The sequence below is a fragment of the Clupea harengus genome, chromosome 7 (genome assembly GCF_900700415.2).
Source record: "Clupea harengus chromosome 7, Ch_v2.0.2, whole genome shotgun sequence".
Classification (NCBI taxonomy): domain Eukaryota; kingdom Metazoa; phylum Chordata; class Actinopteri; order Clupeiformes; family Clupeidae; genus Clupea; species Clupea harengus.
The window spans coordinates 21,763,841-21,784,997 of NC_045158.1; the positions used below are offsets into that span (position 1 = coordinate 21,763,841).

At 46.2% G+C, this 21,157-nt stretch overlaps 1 pseudogene; it reads right to left on the reverse strand.

The window, feature by feature from the left end:
* Nucleotides 1-818: 818 nt before the first annotated feature.
* On the reverse strand, nt 819-19,211 carry LOC105891604 (annotated as a pseudogene).
* Between the last annotated feature and the right edge of the window lie 1,946 nt (nt 19,212-21,157).

The window sequence follows — 21,157 nt, forward strand, 5'->3', positions numbered from 1 at the left end:
GCCCGTCACTCGCCGCCGGACCAGACACTACTCAATGAGGGAGGACACGCTAGTGTGAGAGTGTGTGTGTGTGTGTGTGTGTGTGTGTGTGTGTGTGAGGGGGGGGGGGGGTGTGGAGTATGTATGGGTGAGAGAGACAGACAGAGAGCAAGCTGGAAACACTGCCCTCTAATGCCTTTTCAAGTGATTTCACTGATGCACATTTCCAATGTCGGAATAAAACCATGAGAGATTTGCTAGAGTTGTGGCGTTCTCCTGTCGTCTCGATCTTGGTCGAAGGTGGTCATCCAAACTGTCTTAAGTCAGTCTGTTTGTCGTCTTGACCTTCTGATAAAATGAACCCTGTTTAATATAATATATAATATTTAATATAATCCTAAACCTTTTGTCTAGACTCTATGCGACTAGTGATTTGTCAACAACCAATAGGTGTGCTCTCTCCAGCACCAATTAGGAAGCAGGAAATGGTACAGGAGCAGGTACAGGAGGATCTCTGCAGGTAGCCATGGAGGAGACTATAGGGAGGTCTCTTACTAGTTTCAAAGGCTGTTAGCATATGGTGAGCATAAGGGAGGACACACTCTAATTAATGTGTGTGTGTTTATATGCATATCTTAGGGAGAGTGTTGGTGTGAGAGAGAGCAGATGGCACAAATTAAGGCATTTAAAAAAAAGGTACTCGAATGAATGTGTGCATGTGCGTGTGCAGATCTGATGAGTGTGTGAGAGTGTATGTGTATGTGTCCAGTTGTAGCTTTTCTTCCATATTAACACCATAGTGTATGACCACCAGTTAAAGGAAACACATGACAAAATACTTACATTTATTTCACTGATTACATTTTATTTCTTAGAATTCACAAAAATAGTTAGCTACAGATTTATTGTAAAATATATATGAATTTTGTTAAAATGATAAAAATCTGCGTCCATAAGTTACCGTACTAAAATATGAGACAATGTTAGCTTATGTAATGGGATATATGACTTCGGTGCAAAGCACTTGTTTCTTTCTATGAAGAATTAGAACTCTAAAAGATCTGAATGTTTAGCAGGTTTTCTGTGCGGTTGAAATGAACTTCATATTACCTGAGAGTGGCCCTCCATTTGTAAGCTATGAAAATGAACTGGGTTGACATCAGCGACCGTGTACAACAGACACAGAGGACCATTTGAAAATAAAATCGGCCAAATCTGTTGAGCGACAGAGAATTCTACAGAGTGGAAGTGAGACCTTCAGCAGAGTCCGGAACTCTTTGCAGAACATCAGGACTCAATCTCATTGGTCCCAGACATCTGGATATATCCATTCCGTCTCAATGTCTACTCCTTCAAACTTATCTTCACTGACGAGGTGTCGGGAGGCAGTCAGGATGGCTAATGCGGACCACAGTTAAGGAGTTAAAAGGAAGGACCTTGTGCCTGTAAGACTAGCTTAATTAAAGTGTAGCTTTATAAAAATCTCTCAGGAAATCAGTCCATTTCAACAGCTCCATATTATGACCAGAGTATGACTAGCCACAAGTTGGCACAGATGAGAAACACTAAATTCATTCATTCAAGAACATCAAAATAACATCTAACACCATCACCACCACATAGGTTGGCTGTAAACCTGGTTTTGAAGAGTAGTGTTAACCTGTAGTACAGAAACAAACACATAAAACAGTATCAACCAGCCAGCTGGTTTGGCAGAAAAACAAACAATTTCTTCATTTAAAAACGCTGAGTCAGAAAGAGATGCGACTCGTTGAGTCATACAGCGGTCACAGTTTTGGCACAATCAGTGTCACAGACCTCTAGGTTGGCACAAACATAATGGGCATCTCCTTCAGAAGTGCTGGCTTATCAGGTTACTATCAGAGATAGTCATGTCGACTAGGGGGGGGGGATGCCCACGAAAGGAAACAGGATCAAAGACAGGATGTTCAGTCAGGGACAAAGACAACCCCCTCGGACTCACTGCACGTGTTCAGTAGGCAGCAGAGTCTCTTCAAATCTCAGGATTAATAACAAGCTAAAGGACCAATTACTTTAATACCAGCTATGACAAAGAAGAAAGAAATAAGAAGGACCATGAAACCAACACAAATATGCATTCAAAAACAAAGCACATCAAAATCACTGGACACGATGAACACACAGACAACAGCTGCTGAAAGCGATCTCAAAGAGGGCAAAGCACAGATGGACCAGCCACTGGCTTTACAGACTGTGAGGAAAGGCTCTCAGCTCACAGATGAAGCATAAATGTTAGCGTTACAGCAGTATGGACATGGATGATCCGGCACGGATGTGGTCCAGGTCCGGCACAGATGTGGCCCGGTCCGGCGTGGATGCAGGCTGTCTCTGCCCCAGTTAGATGCTGTCTGGGTGGTGGAATATTAAATAAAACTAAAATCTCTAGAAGGAGGTGCTTTTCAGAACCCCTAGGGGTTCTTTGCAAAGTGCAAAATATTTGAAAGGTTTGATGTTGGATCCCATGTTTGATGTTTCCACATGTAACCTTTTGGATGTCCTTCAGGGTTCTTTGGCTACTGTACCACCTGTTAAAGATTTCACTCACAACCACAAGCCCATGAGGAAGGTTTGGAGGATTGAGGGGAGAACCTAGAGAGGTTCTGGTTCTCATGTGTGGAAAAGCTGAAGAACCCTTCAGGCCCTGCTTTCCTTTCTATTCGAGAGTGTAGTCTAGTCTAGTGTAGTCTACTTTAGTCTAGTCAAGTCAATCTGCCCCAGTCCAGTGACTCCTGTCCTGCTACTTTAAATGGGGAAATGACCTCTTGAGGAAATAACATGGATGGAGAGAGGGTGTGGCTTTGAGAGGAGCAACTCTGTTTTATGTTACAACAGAGTTAGCATGTTAGCAACTCCGAGAGAGAAAGAGAGATCAATGACAGACCATATTATAAAATAACAAGAGAGAGAGATCAATTACAGACCATACTACAACATAACAAGAGACAAAAAGAGCCAGTGTGTGGCCATGTCTGGTTTCCACTCACAGCTGTCGGACCAGCCGACACTCCAGGAAAACAAACATGTAGACAAACGCCATGACTCCTCACATCCATCCACTACTCAACTATGGCTCAACATATGGCTTCCTAACTGGCACCTTGACTAGTGCTTAACTTGCACTTCAGCAGTTAGATTCCTGCACTTCTTTTTCTTTCTATGTCGTTTTTCTATTCTTATGTAAAGTAGTATTTATTGTTACACCAGGTTTTTATTGCTTATAGCTTGACTGTTCTCTCCCTTGTACGTCGCTTTGGACAAAAGCGTCTGCTAAATGACTAAATGTAAATGTAAATGTAAATGTAGTTAACACCCCACCTGTCAATCATTACCAGTGACACAACACTAACAAACCAATACCTCCACCAGACACCAACATCACCACACAATACACAGTAATTACCCAGTGCACCACGAGTCAATACCTACAAATGAAATCACATCAACATGGGCAGAGGGCTTCACATAGAAACGGTGAGACAAACAGGGCTACACAGGTAATGAACCTGTGAAGCTTCATAAAGGGGTTATGACAGCGGTGGCCATTGGGAGTTTGGGTCTGAGAAATGTCTCCCTCAGGGTCTGCATCCAAGGTTTCAATGGTAATGGTAATGGGGAGCATCATGGGCTCAACAGGATTTTTAATGTTTACGTTTAACACAAGCGTGGCCTGTAGATCCAGTCCAGGCCTCAGTCCAGTCTGTAGAGGAGCTCTGCTCTGCAGCGCCCCTTAGAGTGCCTTCATAACATTAGTGCTCAGGGTTTAGGGTCGACAGCGCCCCCTAGAGGGCCTTCATTAACATTAGTGCTCAGGGTTTAGGGGCCACAGCGACAAACCCCCCGCAATGAGGGGGAACGTCCTCTGGGATAACAAGGAGTGGTTTGGACAGTGGTGCAACAGTGGACTGAAAAACCACTACTCAGACAGACAGACAGACAGACAGACAGACAGACAGACAGACAGACAGACGTAAGTACAGCCATTCAGACAGACAGGCTCGGGTCCAGGAGGGGTCGGTGTTATGTGGCATTTCTCAGCGACTTAACCGGACCCTCTAGAGCCTAATGACTCTCGATCACCACAGGCTCATACACTCCAGCCGTCACCCTGCACAGAACAGAGAAACAAGAGCAGAACCTTAGCGTCAGCATGGAAACGTCATGGAAACTCATTCCAAAACGTCATGGAAACTCACTCCAAAACATTTCTGCATCAATCAAAAAGATCATCTGATGAATCAGAAAGATCTGATGAATTTAGCACTTCATTCTCCAGTGTGTCTTATGTATTGGCCCTCCTGGTGTTCATACATAGGCTGCTGCTGAAGGCTCTGTTCTCAGGTCGCTCCCTTACCTGTTGCCCAGCTGGATGCCGCTCAGGGCCGTGGTGCCGTCCCGGCTGACAAACAGCCTCAGGTTGCTGTCTGAGAAATGCAGAATAAGAGAAACGCGGGAAGTGAATTTAAGACACCTTGACCAAAACACAAACACTACCTTGGCAGCTACTTTAGGTATTCTACACTAAATTACTAAGTGTGTATCAGCCATACTTCCAAATTGAAGTAAATCTCTGGCAAAATTTTACTGTCTGTAGTGAGAGATTATGTGATGGAGACCATCATTACAGTGAAGCAGATGCTGATCACCATGACTACCACTGTCTCCCAGTAGAGTGGTCTTCAGCCAGATGGTGGGGGGGGAGTGCTCGACCTACCTTCCATGTTGCTGATGTCAGCAAAGTTCTGACTCTGAACAATCTTGTCCACGATGTCATCAGCATCCATGCGTGTGTCGCTCACCCAGGAGTGGTGGCTCTCCACGGAGTCCTGCTTCCTCCTGGAGACACACGGCAAACACCATCTCAGAACCACTGCTCACCAACAGGCAAAGTCAATGGCAAAACCGTGTCGACTGGGTGCTTAGTTTCAATAATGATCTTGCACACCCATGCTCAGCTGACCATTACTCCGGGATCAGCTGTGATTCAGATCCACCTTTTGATGTGTCAGTCAGTTTCACTGAACTATGTAATGCTCTGGTCACTACACTGGACTATTTTTGAGCAAAACATTAATCCAAGCATTTTTGTTTCTTAATCATTTTGGGTACCAAGTCAATTTGTTAAGGTACAATTGACTACTCTATGGCAAAGGAGCTTTTGTTCTTACCTGGGGGGCCTGTTACTAGGCAGGACAGGGCGTGGGGGGCGTGGGGGTCTCTCAGGGCGGAGGTCCCCTTCAGAGGGGGGGTCTGCAGTGACACTGAACCCCCCAGAAGCGCTGCTCCCTGTGGAGGTGTTCCTGCGATGGGTCAGATCAGACAAGCTGGACGAGCAGGAGTGTTCTGTGCTGTAACCTATTGAGGGAGGGACACAAACACACACACACACACACACACTTTAACACACACAAATATAGGAACATATAAATAAGCAAATATATAAATGAAATACATTTGCTCTCCACACATATAGTGGCATGCAAAAGTTTGGGCACCGCTGGTCAAAATATCTGTCACTGTCAATAGCTAATTTGAGTTTAGGAATTTGAGATTGAGTTTACAGTGAGGAATCACTGTAGTGTGGTGGTGAGGACTCAGTACAGACTCTCAAGCCTCCTCTCCCGCACGCATACTACAGTGATTCCTCACTCAGAGTAGAAGACGCTTCTAATGGGCCAATTCGTTTATATGGAGTATATATGAGATAATTAGATTATATGGAGTATATATGAGATAATTAGTTTATTTGGCGTAAATATGAGATAATTCGTTTATATGGAGTATATATGAGATAATTAGTTTATACGGAGTATATGTCACATAATTACTTTATATGGAGTATATATGAGATCATTAGTTTATATGGAGTGCATGGAGAGTATATGCTGAGCAATATAAACATCCAGCCAACAGATGCAGCAGAATGTGAAGGGATATAATATCTAGGGCACAGGTGAGCTGGCCAGTAAGGAAACACCATTTCCTTTATCGTAACAATGGGTAAACAGACTAAACAAACATGAACTGGTGCCTACGCAAACACACACACACACGCACACACGCACACGCGCACACGCACACGCACACACACACACACACAATGACTGACTCAGAATACTCTTACTCTCTTCTATTCACTAAACACAATAGCGCGCGCACACACACACACACAAACACACACACACACACACTGACCAGACAGCTTGCTCTGCTGGCTTGCGTAGCTGGAGTTTCTGGAGTGGCCTGTGTGGAAGGACTCATCTGGGCTAGATGCACTCTGCTCACCCTCTTCCGGCAGACCTGCGACACAAACAGCATAAGAGTCAGAGAGACGCACACACACACACACACACACACACACACACACACACACACACACACACACACACACACACACACACACACACACACACACACACACACACACACACACACACACACACCACACACCACACACACACCACACACACACCACACACACACACACACACACAACATAAGTGTTTAGAACACACTACACAGGCAACACAGAAGATTAACGATTACAACACACATCCACAACAGACGCAGTTACGGCACAACTAGAGGGTTAAGTGCAGCACGCAGATTCGGCACAACTAGAGGTTTAAGTGCAGCTTTCATCTCCATGACGACCCATACCTGTGCTCAGCACTGAGGGGCGTTGCTTGGTGAGGCGGGACGGCACCTCAGGAGCAGTCCCCTCCCCCTTACAGTCCAGCTGCAGGGAGGTGTCTCGGCCCGCCACCACAATTGACTTCGCCGTGCTGGGAGGTCTGGCCGAGAGATCAATAATTCAATAATGAATCAATAATTAGGAGTACAAAGACCATGAAGAGAACTTTTGTTTTCGATGGATCAATACACAAGCTCAAATGAGACGGACGTTTCAAAAACAAAGGCAGGGCTGATTATCCCACTGCAACTGATTGAGAACCACTCACAGGCTAACATGCCATGACCATAGCTGTCCAATAGGGGGAGCTACAGGTTCAATTTACATCACAGATGAGCAAAGGGAGAATACTCACGTCTTAAAACATGGATCCCCAGACAAAAGGGTCATCCCAATGGTCACCTAATGAAACCAAAAAAAACAGGACATAGCATTTGACAGGACATGAGTGAGAAGTAAAACAAACGTTAATAGACTGAAAAGTATTTCTGAATCCAATTTAAACGGAGTAACAAGTCTCCCTTTCTCATTAAACAGTATCAGTATGACCAGTGTGTCTATATGAGGGCACCAATATAAATCATTTGCTCGTCTGTTCTCCACACCATACAGAGACAGATGTGTGCAGCTAGCAGTGAACTGTAAAGCAGCTGGCCTGGCCTGGCCGCCTGGGTGCATGTCTTTATCAGCCTCTCTGTCAGCATGACTGATTTCTGTCTGTGTGGGAGGCAGTCCCTTCCCTCCCCTTTAGCATTGAGTGGTCCTGTCAGTCTATCAGTTTGTGTGTGTGTGTGTGTGTGTGTGTGTGTGTGTGTTTCCACACCTTCAGTATGGAGTTGTCCTGTCGGGTGTTCTTGGTGTCGTAGCCCTCCAGCAGACAGCAGCGCGCAATGGAGCCTGATCCAGCAAACTCTGCCATGTTCAGATCTGCAAAGCCCAGCTGAGAGAGAGAGAGAGAGAGAGAGAGAGAGAGAGAGAGAGAGAGAGAGGGGGGAGGTGAGAGGAGAGAGAGAGAGAGTGGAGGTGAGAGGAGAGAGAGAGGGATAAAGAGAGAGAGAGAGAGAGAGAGAGAAAGAAAAAAACTTTCACACACTGTCCTTTTACAATGAAAGCCTGAAGAGAAGCAGCTAAAAGAGGAAGAACAAGAAATCGTCCGTGTGAATGCCCACAGAGATCGTCCGTGTGAATGCCCACAGAGATCGTCCGTGTGAATGCCCACAGGGCACTGGGGGGACTGCTGTCCATATATCGCTTTCCTCTTTACATGGATAAGTTTACTACTAAAGCTGACTACATGGCACACAGCCTCAAGTCGCCATTAGTTCCTTGAAGGGAATTTCAGTAGCAGCAACTTCAGGAAACATTAAGAGATCACTACTTGAGCGATTGTGTGATCAAGAACAACAGGAGACAAACCTGCAATTCCACAGACATTTATAGGTTTACACCTCATCTTACACCATACATCTAATCAGAAACAGAGTTTGTAAGTAACGGATTATTTCAATTCCAGCAAGCTACTCATTTACCCTAGGTAATATTGACATATACGTATATTCTAAATGAATTAATCTGTTGAAGAGAAGACTTGAGAAAGAGAGAGGAGGTCAGCAGAGCACTGCTCTCTATAGGTGAGATCTAGCATTTCAAACACACCATTTATTGGCTTCCACAACGGCCTGTACTTAGGGATGTGTTCAGGTATGTGCTTTCTCCTGTGCGTAACATATCAGGTTAAGGCAGTGTGTGTTCTGTCCTTATTCTTTCATGGGACAAACTTCCACTCCTCATACGTTAACGGCCCTAAGTGCACTTCTCCACTCCTGGCACTCCAAGTACACTGCTGCACCCTAAGTGCACTTCTCCACTCCTAGCACTCCAAGTACACTGCTGCACTCCAAGTACACTGCTGCACTCCAAGTACACTGCTGCACTCCAAGTACACTCCTAGCACTCCAAGTACACTGCTGCACTCCAAGTACACTGCTGCACTCCAAGTACACTGCTGCACTCCAAGTGCACTTCGTGCGCTGGAGCAAACAGGTCCGTTTGCTGACTCACAGGAACAAGGCTCTTCCTCCCAGAGACGACACTGGAAAAGAGTGTTTGGGAGGGAGAAACAACGACATCCTCTCTGTTTAAACTCAATGACCTCCGTTTCCTGCTCCAATGCACAGTGTCTAGAAAACAGAACTGTTGACTTCTAACACAACAGCACTTTACTGTGTACTTTCTGTGAACTTTTTCCAGGGAAATTTCATGCAAAGCATCTATTACATAAGCTTCGGAGAAGAGCTGGAGGAACAACCCTAAATCAACTGGAGTTTCCATAATGAAAACCAAGCATGTTAAACATTCAGAATATTGAAATATAACAAGCTTAGAAATTCCTGATATTTCTGGGAAGCAGACAATGAATGGCATGTGCAACACTTTGCCAGAGAATGTGAACGCAGTTTAAACAGGACTGACCAGCTGGGCGAGATCTTACTTTCACTCTATAATATGATTTCAACGAGTGACTAAATAAAGACATTGTATTGTCCCCTGGCTGAGAAACTGAGTCCCACTAGGGAAATGACATGTGATTGAGGAGTGCAGCAGAGAATACACACCAACTCTACCACTGAGGGCCAGCCAATCAGTGACTCTACCAGTGAGGGCCAGCCTATCAGTGACCCTGTGGTGACAGATGCATCACAGTTCTTGCTCATATTTATATCCATCTCAGTTTTATAGACACATTTGGTGTGTGTGTGTGTGTGTGTGTGTGTGTGTGTGTGTGTGTGTGTGTGTGTGTGTGTGTGTGTGTGTGTGTGTGTGTGTGTTAAACAGGTGAGGTTGAGAAGGACTGGCGGGGTTTGGGGCGCTGACAGGCCGTTGCATTCCAAAGCATCTCCTCCAAGCAGTACTCCCCAAACTTGGCAACACAGGCCAAGGCCATGCAGCAAAAGCCCTCATTTCCTTTCCCCCAAAGCCCTGAGAAAAACACTCAAGCCCTCCTTATTAAAATCAAAGCCAGGCTCGCCATCAGGCAGGCCTCAAACCTCACTAAGGTATTCCAGGGGAAATGTTGACACAATGTAATTGTAACCCTGTTCAGCACGACGATAAAGAGACACAAGAAGACTGATAAAACTCAAAACATTGTGTATACACTCACACACACACACACACACACACACACTCCTAAACATACACTTCAAAGACCAGAGAGTGTTACGTTCTGTCCCGTATCTTGTAATAGCTTGTGCGGTATTAGTCAGTTCCTGGCTGTTCCTGGATGTTCCTGGCTGTTGACTCAACCGGCCCCTGTGTTTCTCACAGTGGCCCCGATACTCAGACACCTCGCCGCCTGCAGATGCCAGCACTTAAGGAAGCCAGCTCCTAAGGAGGTTATGGTATATTTAGCCCAAGGAAATCTAAACTTGGATGGCCGGTGAAGGAAACAAGGGACAGAGTCCATACTCAAGAGTAAGAATGTCAGAGAGTAATTGGAAAAGTGTTGATGGCCCAAGAATTGGTATGTGGGTTAAAGAAATGGCCTCAAACATGTCAATGTAAAAGATAATGTATATTGTTAGACGTAAACAAAATGTTTTTGATAATATCTGGGGACTTTTTAGGTACTTCTTAAGGCATAATACTAATGTTGGTAACTTGCTTCAGCAAGAACAGGCTCTGGGGGAGTAGGACAACTATCTGATTATGTACATTGACTAGTAGGAAAAACAACAAAAAAAAACACCCATTATTCAGTTTGTAAAGTATACTTTTATGTTTCTTTTTATTATCTGTTTTTAATTTAACTATTATTTAGTTACTTTATTATTATGGGTGGGGGAACAGGGTGAAAAAGTTTGCTGTGTATTGTTCTGTTGTTATTCAATTTCAAATTTCAATTGCAAACTGAAAATCAATACATACATTGTTTAAAAAAAAAAAGAAAAAAAGAATGTCAGAGAGCGCATATCCTAGCTTTCTCTGCCATTGTGCTTTTGCACACACCCAAAGGTGCTAATGGAGGCCCCGCTCACAGTGGACTATACCATTAGCCTTTAGCAGACTTTACCATTAGCCTTTAGTAGACTATACTGTTAGTCATTAGTAGACTATAACATTAGTGCTTAGAAGACTATACCGTTAGTCTTTAGTAGACAATGCTGTTAGTCTTTAGTAGATTATACCGCTAGTCTTTAGTAGACTATACCTGTAGTCTTTACCTCACTCCCAGTCATGGGCTTCTGTAGGCCATGTTAGAGTTCATAGCGGTCACATCTCTGTAAACAGTGAGTGTGTGGGTCATGTGATTAGTTGTGACTTGTGATAACTGTGATGTTTGTTTGAATCATATGACTGACCAGCTGATGGCCGCTTGTTGTTTACAAACTCCACAGACTTATATAAGATGTGCCAGGAGGAGAGTGGAGGTGGAAACTGCAGGGATCCCAGGGAGCAAGGAAGCACTCAGGCTACTGGAGGTCAGGCAGAGAACATACAGAGGCCCTGTAAGGGAGCTGGGCTGAAGGGTGCTTACATGGTGACAAAGATGTGTGTGGGGGAGAGGAAAGCTGTTGAGGATCATCCGAAGAGTGTGTGTGTGTGTGTGTGTGTGTGTGTGTGTGTGTGTGTGTGTCATCATCTGAAGAGAGTGCTGTGTGTGTGTGTGTGTGTGTGTCATCATCAGAACACAGTTGCCTCTGTCTGTGTCATCAGCCGAGGACAGTGGTGTTTGTGTTTATATGCGAGTATGTCTGTATATATGTGTTGATCCCGTGATGGGGAAACTTAGGCTTTATGTGTTTGGTGGTGTGTAGAGTTAGAGAGTGTATGTGAGTGTGTGTGGTGTGAAAGAATTCCTTCTTACCTTTACATATGCCTTTCCTCCCTTCAGCTCCTGTAAAGAAAACAAGGAAGAGCAGATCAAATCAGGGGTACAAGGAAACACACACACACACACACACACACACACACACACACACACACACACACACACACACACACACACACACACACACACACACACACACACAATCTGGGTAACGATGTTCTGAGGACTGGAAAGAAAGCTAAAGCTAGGAGAACACTAAAATCTGGCCCCGTAGGTGGGAGGGAACCGTGACAGAAAACATCAAGCGTCAATCTTTAAAGCCACTTTAAGGGCCACAGAGATAAGAGAGGGGCAGGGGGCAGACTGGGAGACGTCTGCTGTAAAAAGGGGAGCGAGCGTGAAAGCTGTTATCTCTGCCAGTAGTGGTGGTTGGTCTACATAAATACAGATATGAGCGAGAGGCCCTGGGGAGAAACAGACAGGTCCCACGAGGTGTAAAGAGTCTGGAAAATGTTACCGTGTCTAAACAGGCTCACTTCAACTAGTAGTCGAGGGCTATAGCTAAGCTAACTAGCAGTCAGAACAGGGGCAGATAAAAGATCTACAGGAGCAGGTAGAGGATCAACAGGGGCAGGTAGAGGATCAACAGGGGCAGATAGAGGATCTACAGGGGCAGGTTGGCACAAGGAGTAAGTAGGACTGAGAGCCCCAGACTGAGTGCAATGATTCTGCGTGGTTGAGTCATTGAGCTGTCAGTGATTTTGAGTGGTTGATTCATTGAGCTGTCAGTGATTTTGCGTGGTGCAGTCTCAGGGTTTACCTTTCGCACAGACACTCTGCAGACACACGGGTCCAGGATGCCAGTGGTAGGGCTGGCACTCATCTTGCAGATGAAGGAGAACCTTCTCTTCCAGCGAACACAGTTCTCCTGCACCTCCTCTCTGTGTGTGTGGGAAGAAGAGAAGAGAATGATGGGTGAGAATTATGCAGAGGGCAATACAATATACCACCAGAAAACACAACATACAGAGAGAGAGAGAGACAAAAAGAGAAAGAGAAAGTAAAAGCTGGCCGAGCTGGCTGAGACTAGCGCAATAAAACACTGCCAAAAAATACAAGAGGAAAACCACATGGCACACAGACCTGCCCAAGGGCCACTTCATTCATACATAAAACTGTCACCTTCTAGTGTGGCGCAGCAGAAACCAGTGCCCATAACTGGATCACAGCCATCAATTACACAGCACTACCAGCACACACAGGCTAACACACACACACACACACACACACACACACACACACACACACACACACACACACACACACACACACACACACACACACACACACACACACACACACACACACACACACACTACCAGCACTCCAACTTACTGATCATAGCCATCAATTACACAACACTACCAGCACACACAGGCAAACACACACACACACACACACACACATCACTACCAGCACTCCAACTTATGTGGACAGCTCATAGCTGCTGGAGGAAGTGGGATCGGATTTCCCTCAAAGTGAATTATAACATCTCATAACAAATGATGCCACTGATCTTCAAACAAATGTAGTGTCATTATATTGATTTATATACCAGACCTTGTAAGCAGAGAGAGAGAGGGAGTCAGTCTTACACTCATACTAACTGGCACTTCAGAATGGGTATGGCCTAGACAGACTCAGATGGTATCTAGTACTAACAGGATCTCTCGAGGTGTGTAATGACTTAATTTTCCAAAGGAAAGATGGTTATTCAAACGCCTACCAACACAATACCAATGACAGGCATTTGAATACCAAGGAACACAAAATGCCAATCATATTCCATGGCATAATAAAACGTAAAGGATCTTCTTTAATGTACCAACTGTTGCGCTGAATTTCCTTCTACCTGTAAAGCATGTTTTCAATATAAAAATATATATACAGCTGTTCTGTGTCAGTTAATATAAAGTGTTATGAAAAAGGGGCAAATTGTCAAGAGTGGAGGGAGTGGGTAGTGAGGGGAGTGTCACCATGTTGCAAAACACGTCCACTTCCAGGACAAATAGCCTTCATCGTCACCAAAACACGTCCACTTCCAGGACAAATAGCCTTCATCGTCACCAAAACACGTCCACTTCCAGGACAAATAGCCTTCATCGTCACCAAAACACGTCCCCTTCCAGGACAAATAGCCTTCATCGTCACCAAAACACGTCCCCTTCCAGGACAAATAGCCTTCATCGTCACCAAAACACGTCCCCTTCCAGGACAAATAGCCTACATTGTCACCAATAGCTGGATGACATGACATTAGCTTGACATCCATGGCCTCATAGTGCTTACATGAATAAAATGCCTTTGTTTCTGATTAGTTTTTATCAATTGTCAGTATTTCAATTTTAGGGCCCAGTGAAGTGAAGGCCCAGAGAAAAATCAAACATAGACAAAACACACACACAGAGACAGACAGACAGACACACACACACACACACACACACACACACAGAGACAGTGTTGAATAGATATTCATGGGAAATGTGGGCTACTGTTGAAATGTCTGGCTAGTGAATATGCATGAGAGGTCAAATCTGCATCTGTTCCTCAAATAAACATCTATAAATACAACAGGGAACACACAACAGGTCAGAGTCTTACTGTAGAGCAGTATTCTCCCTTTTACATATATACACACACACACACACACACACACACACACACACACACACACACACACACACACACACACACACACACACACACACACACACACACACACACACACACACACATCCTGCACGTGTGTGACTAAAGGTTGAAGACTAATTCAAGACTATTAATCGACCAGGTGACAAGCATTGCCTAATCATCGGCCTAGGAGAGCACCAGGCCGTGGCCCGGATCTGCCTCTGATGCGGCTCAGATCCGATGCCCAGACCCCCCCCCCGTATCCCCAGACACAGGCCCCTTTGGGGGCTTTCCATGCATAAGATGGCATAATGCCAGGACGGGCATCTGGTCCTAAGCCCACAGCCATGCCATGCAAGGGAGGGGCACAGGCTGGGCAGTGCTGGGGATCTTACATGTGGGGTATGAAAGACTAACCCCCTATACACACACACACACACACACACACACACAGACACACAAACAAACACACACAGACACACACACACACACAAACGTATAAATCCGCAGGCACATACACACAAAGCCACACAAGAGAGAGCCCCACTGAAGTGGCATCTTGCTCCTCACAGAGAGCTCCATTGTAACCTGAAGGGCCGTGTGTCCAAGGGCATCTACAAGAGAGGGACCGGTCCACAGGAGATGAGACCAGAGTAGTGTTGGCCGCCTTAGCAGGCACGGAATTCACACGCAAGCAGAGAAGTACCCACACACTGAACGCAGAAGAGTACCCCCACACTGAACGCAGAAGAGTACTCCCACACTGAACACAGAGGAATACCCACACACTGAACGCAGAAGAGTACCCCCATACTGAACGCAGAAGAGTACCCACACACTGAACGCAGAAGAGTACCCCCATACTGAACGCAGAAGAGTACCCCCATACTGAACGCAGAAGAGTACCCACACACTGAACGCAGAAGAGTACCCACTCACTGAACGCAGAAGAGTACCCCCACACTGAACGCAGAAGAGTACCCACACACTGAACGCAGAAGAGTACTCCCACACTGAACACAGAGGAATACCCACACACTGAACACAGAGGAATACCCACACACTGAACGCAGAAGAGTACCCCCATACTGAACGCAGAAGAGTACCCACACACTGAACGCAGAAGAGTACCCCCATACTGAACGCAGAAGAGTACCCACACACTGAACGCAGAAGAGTACCCCCACACTGAACGCAGAAGAGTACCCCCACACTGAACGCAGAAGAATACCCACTCACTGAACGCAGAAGAGTACCCCCACACTGAACGCAGAAGAGTACCCCCACACTGAACGCAGAAGAGTACCCCCACACTGAACGCAGAAGAGTACCCACACACTGAACGCAGAAGAGTACCCCCACACTGAACGCAGAAGAGTACCCCCACACTGAACGCAGAAGAGTACCCCACACTGAACGCAGAAGAGTACCCCCACACTGAACGCAGAAGAGTACCCACACACTGAACGCAGAAGAGTACCCCACACTGAACGCAGAAGAGTACCCACACACTGAACGCAGAAGAGTACCCACACACTGAACACAGAAGAGTACCCACACACTGAACACAGAAGAGTACCCACACACTGAACGCAGAAGAGTACCCACTCACTGGACGCAGAAAAGTACCCACACACTAAAATCACTCCACTGCAGTCCATACTACACTCCACTCTACTCCACTTCAGTTCAGTTATTTACAGCAGTCTCAGGTTTCCAATAAACATAAGGCTTTGGTTGAATGTGTGTGCGCTTGTGTTTAAAGGAACTGTGAGACTAGTTAATGCCCAGTGGAGTGGCCATGGAATGAGTGTGTGTGATGATAAAACTCCAGTCTGGTTTGGTTCCCACATACCACATCTACACCACTTGCCTTTAACACACACACACACACACACACACACACACACACACACACACCTCCCCTTTCCCAGCGCTTATCGTTTTCTCTGGTGGGGATAATCGCAGCCCTCCTGCTCCCCTGAACCCCCACAGCATTCTTCTGCCACATTCCACTGCCCCCCAGGCCTTTGTTACATCACCAAGGTAACCACAAACGCCTTGTTTCCACAGTGAAAGTGCACCAAAGACAGGAATAAAAGATGGAGAATGAGAGAGTGAGAGAAAGCAGAAAGAGAGAGAGCGAGTCAAAGGAGAAAAGCTTAAGAGCTGCGGAGTGGAATCACCACCATGCTCTTTCCCATTAACTGGTTAAACAAAGCCAACAAACACACACACACACACACACACACACACACACACACACACACAAGCATGAGCATACACACACAACAGAGTGTATCTAACTGGATCCGATCCAACCCTGACCAAGTGCACAACTGAGTGATTCAGTTGCGATGTGTCTCTCAGAGCACAGAATGAAGCGTGTTCTGCCTCCTCACCATTCTGATGCTAATTTAAATGAAACTCCACCCTACATGCTGTTTTTTGGTAAAGAACTGGTTATAGATGTTACACTCACTGGCCTGGATTTAGACAAGTCTGGCTGCGGTGCGGTGCGGTGCGGTGCGGTGCGGTGCGGTGCGGTGCGGTGCGGTGCGGTGCGGTGCGGTGCGGTGCGGTGCGGTGCGGCTCTAGTCTGGTCTAGTTTGGTATGGTCCTGGTCTGGTTCTGGTATGGTTCTGGTCTAGTCCAGCTTTAGTCAGGTCTGGTTCTGGTCTAGTTTAGTCTGGTCTGGTCTAGTCTAGTCTGGCTCTAGTCTGGTATAGTTCTGGTCTGGTCTGGTCTGGTCTAGGCCTGAAGCGTTCCAGACGCAGCTGGTATCAAACACCCTGTTTAGCATCCAAGCTTCGTGAACAACATCATTAACAACATCAGGACCCCACACACTAGCTTGTACGAGTGTGTGTGGCGATTTCTTTGCATCTAAATGGGTGTGTGTACATGCATTTGTGTTTGTGTACGTGTGTCTGAAAGAAAAACATGCGGCCTCCATAAATGTCTGTGTTTGCCCAGAGCCCCTCGAGGGACTGGAGTCACTTCACACACTCTAATGAAAGGAAGCCCTCAGTGGGGACAGCCCAGACTTCAGCCTCGGCCTAACCTGACACACCCAGTCCCTCAGTGAGGAGGAACACGAACACACACACACACACACACACACACACACACACACACACAACCTTACCCAACCCACCCCATCCCTCTGAGTGTAACACACACACACAAATACGTAAACACACCCATCATAAATACTACCTTACCTGACCAAGTCCCTCAGTAATTACCACTCACACAGACTCTAGCAAGTGCGCATGCAAACACGAATACACGTACATTCACAACAGCACAAACCACCTGATCCATCACACCTTGTCATCCTGTGGCTACCACCATAGGGGCAAGGCCAAGAAACACTCACAAATGCAAACACAAACACAAACACACACACTCACACAAAAACTCACACTGTCAGTGTGAAGACCACTTAGAGTCTTAGAAAGCATTGTCCAAACAGTGGTCAAGAGGAAAAGGCCACTCAGAGACGCAGTGGAACAGGGCAACTGTACTCCATCAAGGCCGTAACTCGAAGCAGAGCCTTCACTCCGCCGTGTCTAATTGGGTTACATAAGGCAGCGTTCTGCCTGCGCCCCCCTTGCTGTGAGCCCCCTGTTTCAGATGACACACTCAGCTAGCTATGCAGGCAGCGCTTGGGGATCCTTATCTCTCATCCTGCCCCCCCCCCCCCCCCCAAACACACAGGCCCGTGTCATGCCACTGACATCTCTTAGATAAACACCCCCAGTGCAGCAACCAATGTGTATATGTGTGTGTGTGTGTGTGTGTGTGTGTGTGTGTGTGTGTGTGTGCGGTTGTGTGTGTGTGTGTGTATATGTGTGTGTTTTGTGTGTGTGTGTGTGTGTGTGTGTGTGAATGTGTGTGGTGCAGTGAGCGCACTTGTGTGTATGTGGGTGTGTGTTTGTATGTGTGTGTGTGTGTGTGTGTGTGAAAACCTGACGTCAGCCCAGACCTTCCTATACACCACTATCTCATCCTATACGGGCGAGAGCAGTGCTGATTTTTCCGCTTGAGCAGTGGACTCTCCCGCTCACACGGTCGGAGTCGGGAAGCCGGCGCTCAGAGCAGACAGAGCTGATTGTGCTCTCGGAGCGTCCGTTTCATGCTGTGTGTGTGTGTGTGTGTGTGCTCTAGGAACACCCATTTCAGGCCGTGTGTGTGCTCCTGAAAAGCCCGTTTCATCCCGCGTGTCAACAGCATCAGCTCAGAGGAGACACAGGGACACACACACACACACACACACACACACACACACACACACACACACACACACACAGGGTCTGAATGGGCAAATCCAGTCGCCCTGTAGTGACTGCACTGGCGTGTGAAGAGTAATCCAATCACAGTCACAAGGTGTTGTTCAGAGTTCAAGAAACCGTAATCATCTTTACCACAAATGGTTGCTGTGTGTCTGCCGTTCTGTCCTGAACTGCACCTTGCGCACACACACACACACACACACACACACACGCACAAGCACACACACTGCACCTTGCACAGCACACACTTCCACTACTAACCTGAGCACAACATGACACTCAAGCTCAAGCTAGCAGGAAACAGGTTCTCAAACACAAATGGCTCCCCTACTAAACACTAAAAATACAAAACTCAGAGGATATTTAAGAATTATTTTCTAAATATTTACTAACAAACAAGTAAATATTTGTAGTTAGAAGTTACCAAATTATAACTATTGGTAAATATCTAAAGACTGTGGAAAGCAAGCATCTGCAACAGTAAACAAATATGAAAAAATATGTGTATATGAATGCCTGGCCTTTGGCCTCTGTAATCAGTCTGTATGACCTCTATAAGGCCTGCCTCGGGGTCATCCACTTGAATGGCATCCATGTTTAGTGAGGACAAGCAGACGAAAAACAGGAAATATATGCCAGAAGGAACGTTCCACTCCTTCCTCACCTCCACTTTCCTCATCTCCAAAGGTGAAAGCTGTGGCCTCTGAAGAGGGAAAAACCAGCCTCTGACATGGACCCGCAGATCTCTCCCTCGCTCTCTCTTTCCACCCTCCCTCTATCCCTCCCTCTCTCTTTCTTTTCCTCCGTCCCTCTCTCTTCACTGTGACGATTTTATGTGTGTATTTTGGTGTTAGTATAAATTGTGTGAATTGTGTGCACACATACATAAATATTTGTATTTACTCTATATTTACTCATTTATATATCCACATATTCATGTACTCTATAAAAGTCAGAATAAAGGTAAATGTAATCTGGTATACAGTATCAGTACTACACTACCTATAAGCACTGTGAAGACTATATTACGCTGTGAAGTAACTCAAAGGACAAAGAATAATCTGTCTTTAAAGATCTGAAAAACCTCTCCACCAATGATAACCTTTGAATCTGACACAAAACCCGTAACTCTTGTGGCCATTGTGATCTTTGAGGCTTCTCCTTTCCAGGAATAATATAGAAATCTACAAGTGGAGAGGAGACACACACACACACACACACACACACACACGCTCTAGGGACAAACAGCTGTTCCTCCATCTTTGTCTTCCATGTTTTACACTCTGACACTCTCGCCCCTCTCATTTCTCTTTTTCTTTTCATTTTAAAAGCTTTGCTGGCATCACACATTTCAGCATGTGAGTTGTCAACGCATTTACAAACTGTGTAAGACCAAAAGTAGTTCAAGACTAAAAGAAAATTAAGTATTTCAACACACACACACACACTCCCCCTCTCGTTCCCACCAATCGCCTCTGAAACAGGAAGAGCGTGTGGTGACTGAGGGACCCGTGGGGCATCCGGGCGTAAGGCAGTAACCCTCGCCACCAGAACTGGGCCCGCAGCCTGAGAGCGACCCAGGTCCAAATGTGATCCTGACAGGAAGTGACTTTAATCAGAGCCCACCGCATGCATGCACACACACACACACACACACACACACACACACACACACACGCCTAGCAACAGGGGGTTTGTATTCCAGGAGTTACACAAACAGGCATGGGCGTCGAAACACAAACACACACACTGTGAGTTCTGGCACCTTTGAGCTGCCAACACAATACAGCTCAGTCAGGAGGACAGAGAGACAGAAGAACGCAGGAGGGTGTGTGTGTGTGTGTGTGTGTACGCATGTGTGCGTGTGTGGGTCTGTGTTTCTCTGTGCGTGAGTGGGAGTGTGTCTGTGTGTCTGTGTGTCTGTGTGTGTCTGTGTGTGTGTGTGTGTGTGTGTGTGTGTGTGTGTGTGTGTCTCTGCGTTTCTGTGTGTGTGTGAGAGAGAGTAAGAACGAGAGCATGAAAAGAGAAGTAGCTGATGTGCCCCTGTGCTGACATGAACAGAGGAGTGATCCAGTAGCTGATGTGCCCTTGTGCTGACATGAACAGAGGAGTGATCCAGCTGCACTAAACAATCTGTATGGACAACCCCTCTCCCTCCTGCACAAACACGGGAGAACTCGCACTGGAAAAAGTTTCTTCTTGTAACGCTAAAGATCCTAAAAACACCTAAAGTAAGATCCTAAAGTGTTTCTCCATGGGTTCCTCAGATTAACTCTGGGAGTACCATCATAGAACTTTCATGGTTTCCTCTATGAGAGGCTGAAGAACCCCTTAAATGGTCTAGACGGTGACGGTATCTTTTTTCCTAAGCGTGCAGGAGTCACACACACTCACTCGCTGAATGAATCCATCCCTGATCTGGCCAATCAAATCAAATCAAATCAAATCAGTCAGATAATGTGGACACCATGATGTGTGACTGGGTGAGGCTGCAGGACGGCCCTAGGACAGCAGAGACACAGGACTCTAAGGGTGGGGTCACACACACTCAGCTGTCCATGTCAGCAGAAGAGGCGTGAGTGATGTTTTCAGGAACTCTAGTCAGCAGGGACAGCCTTTGGGATG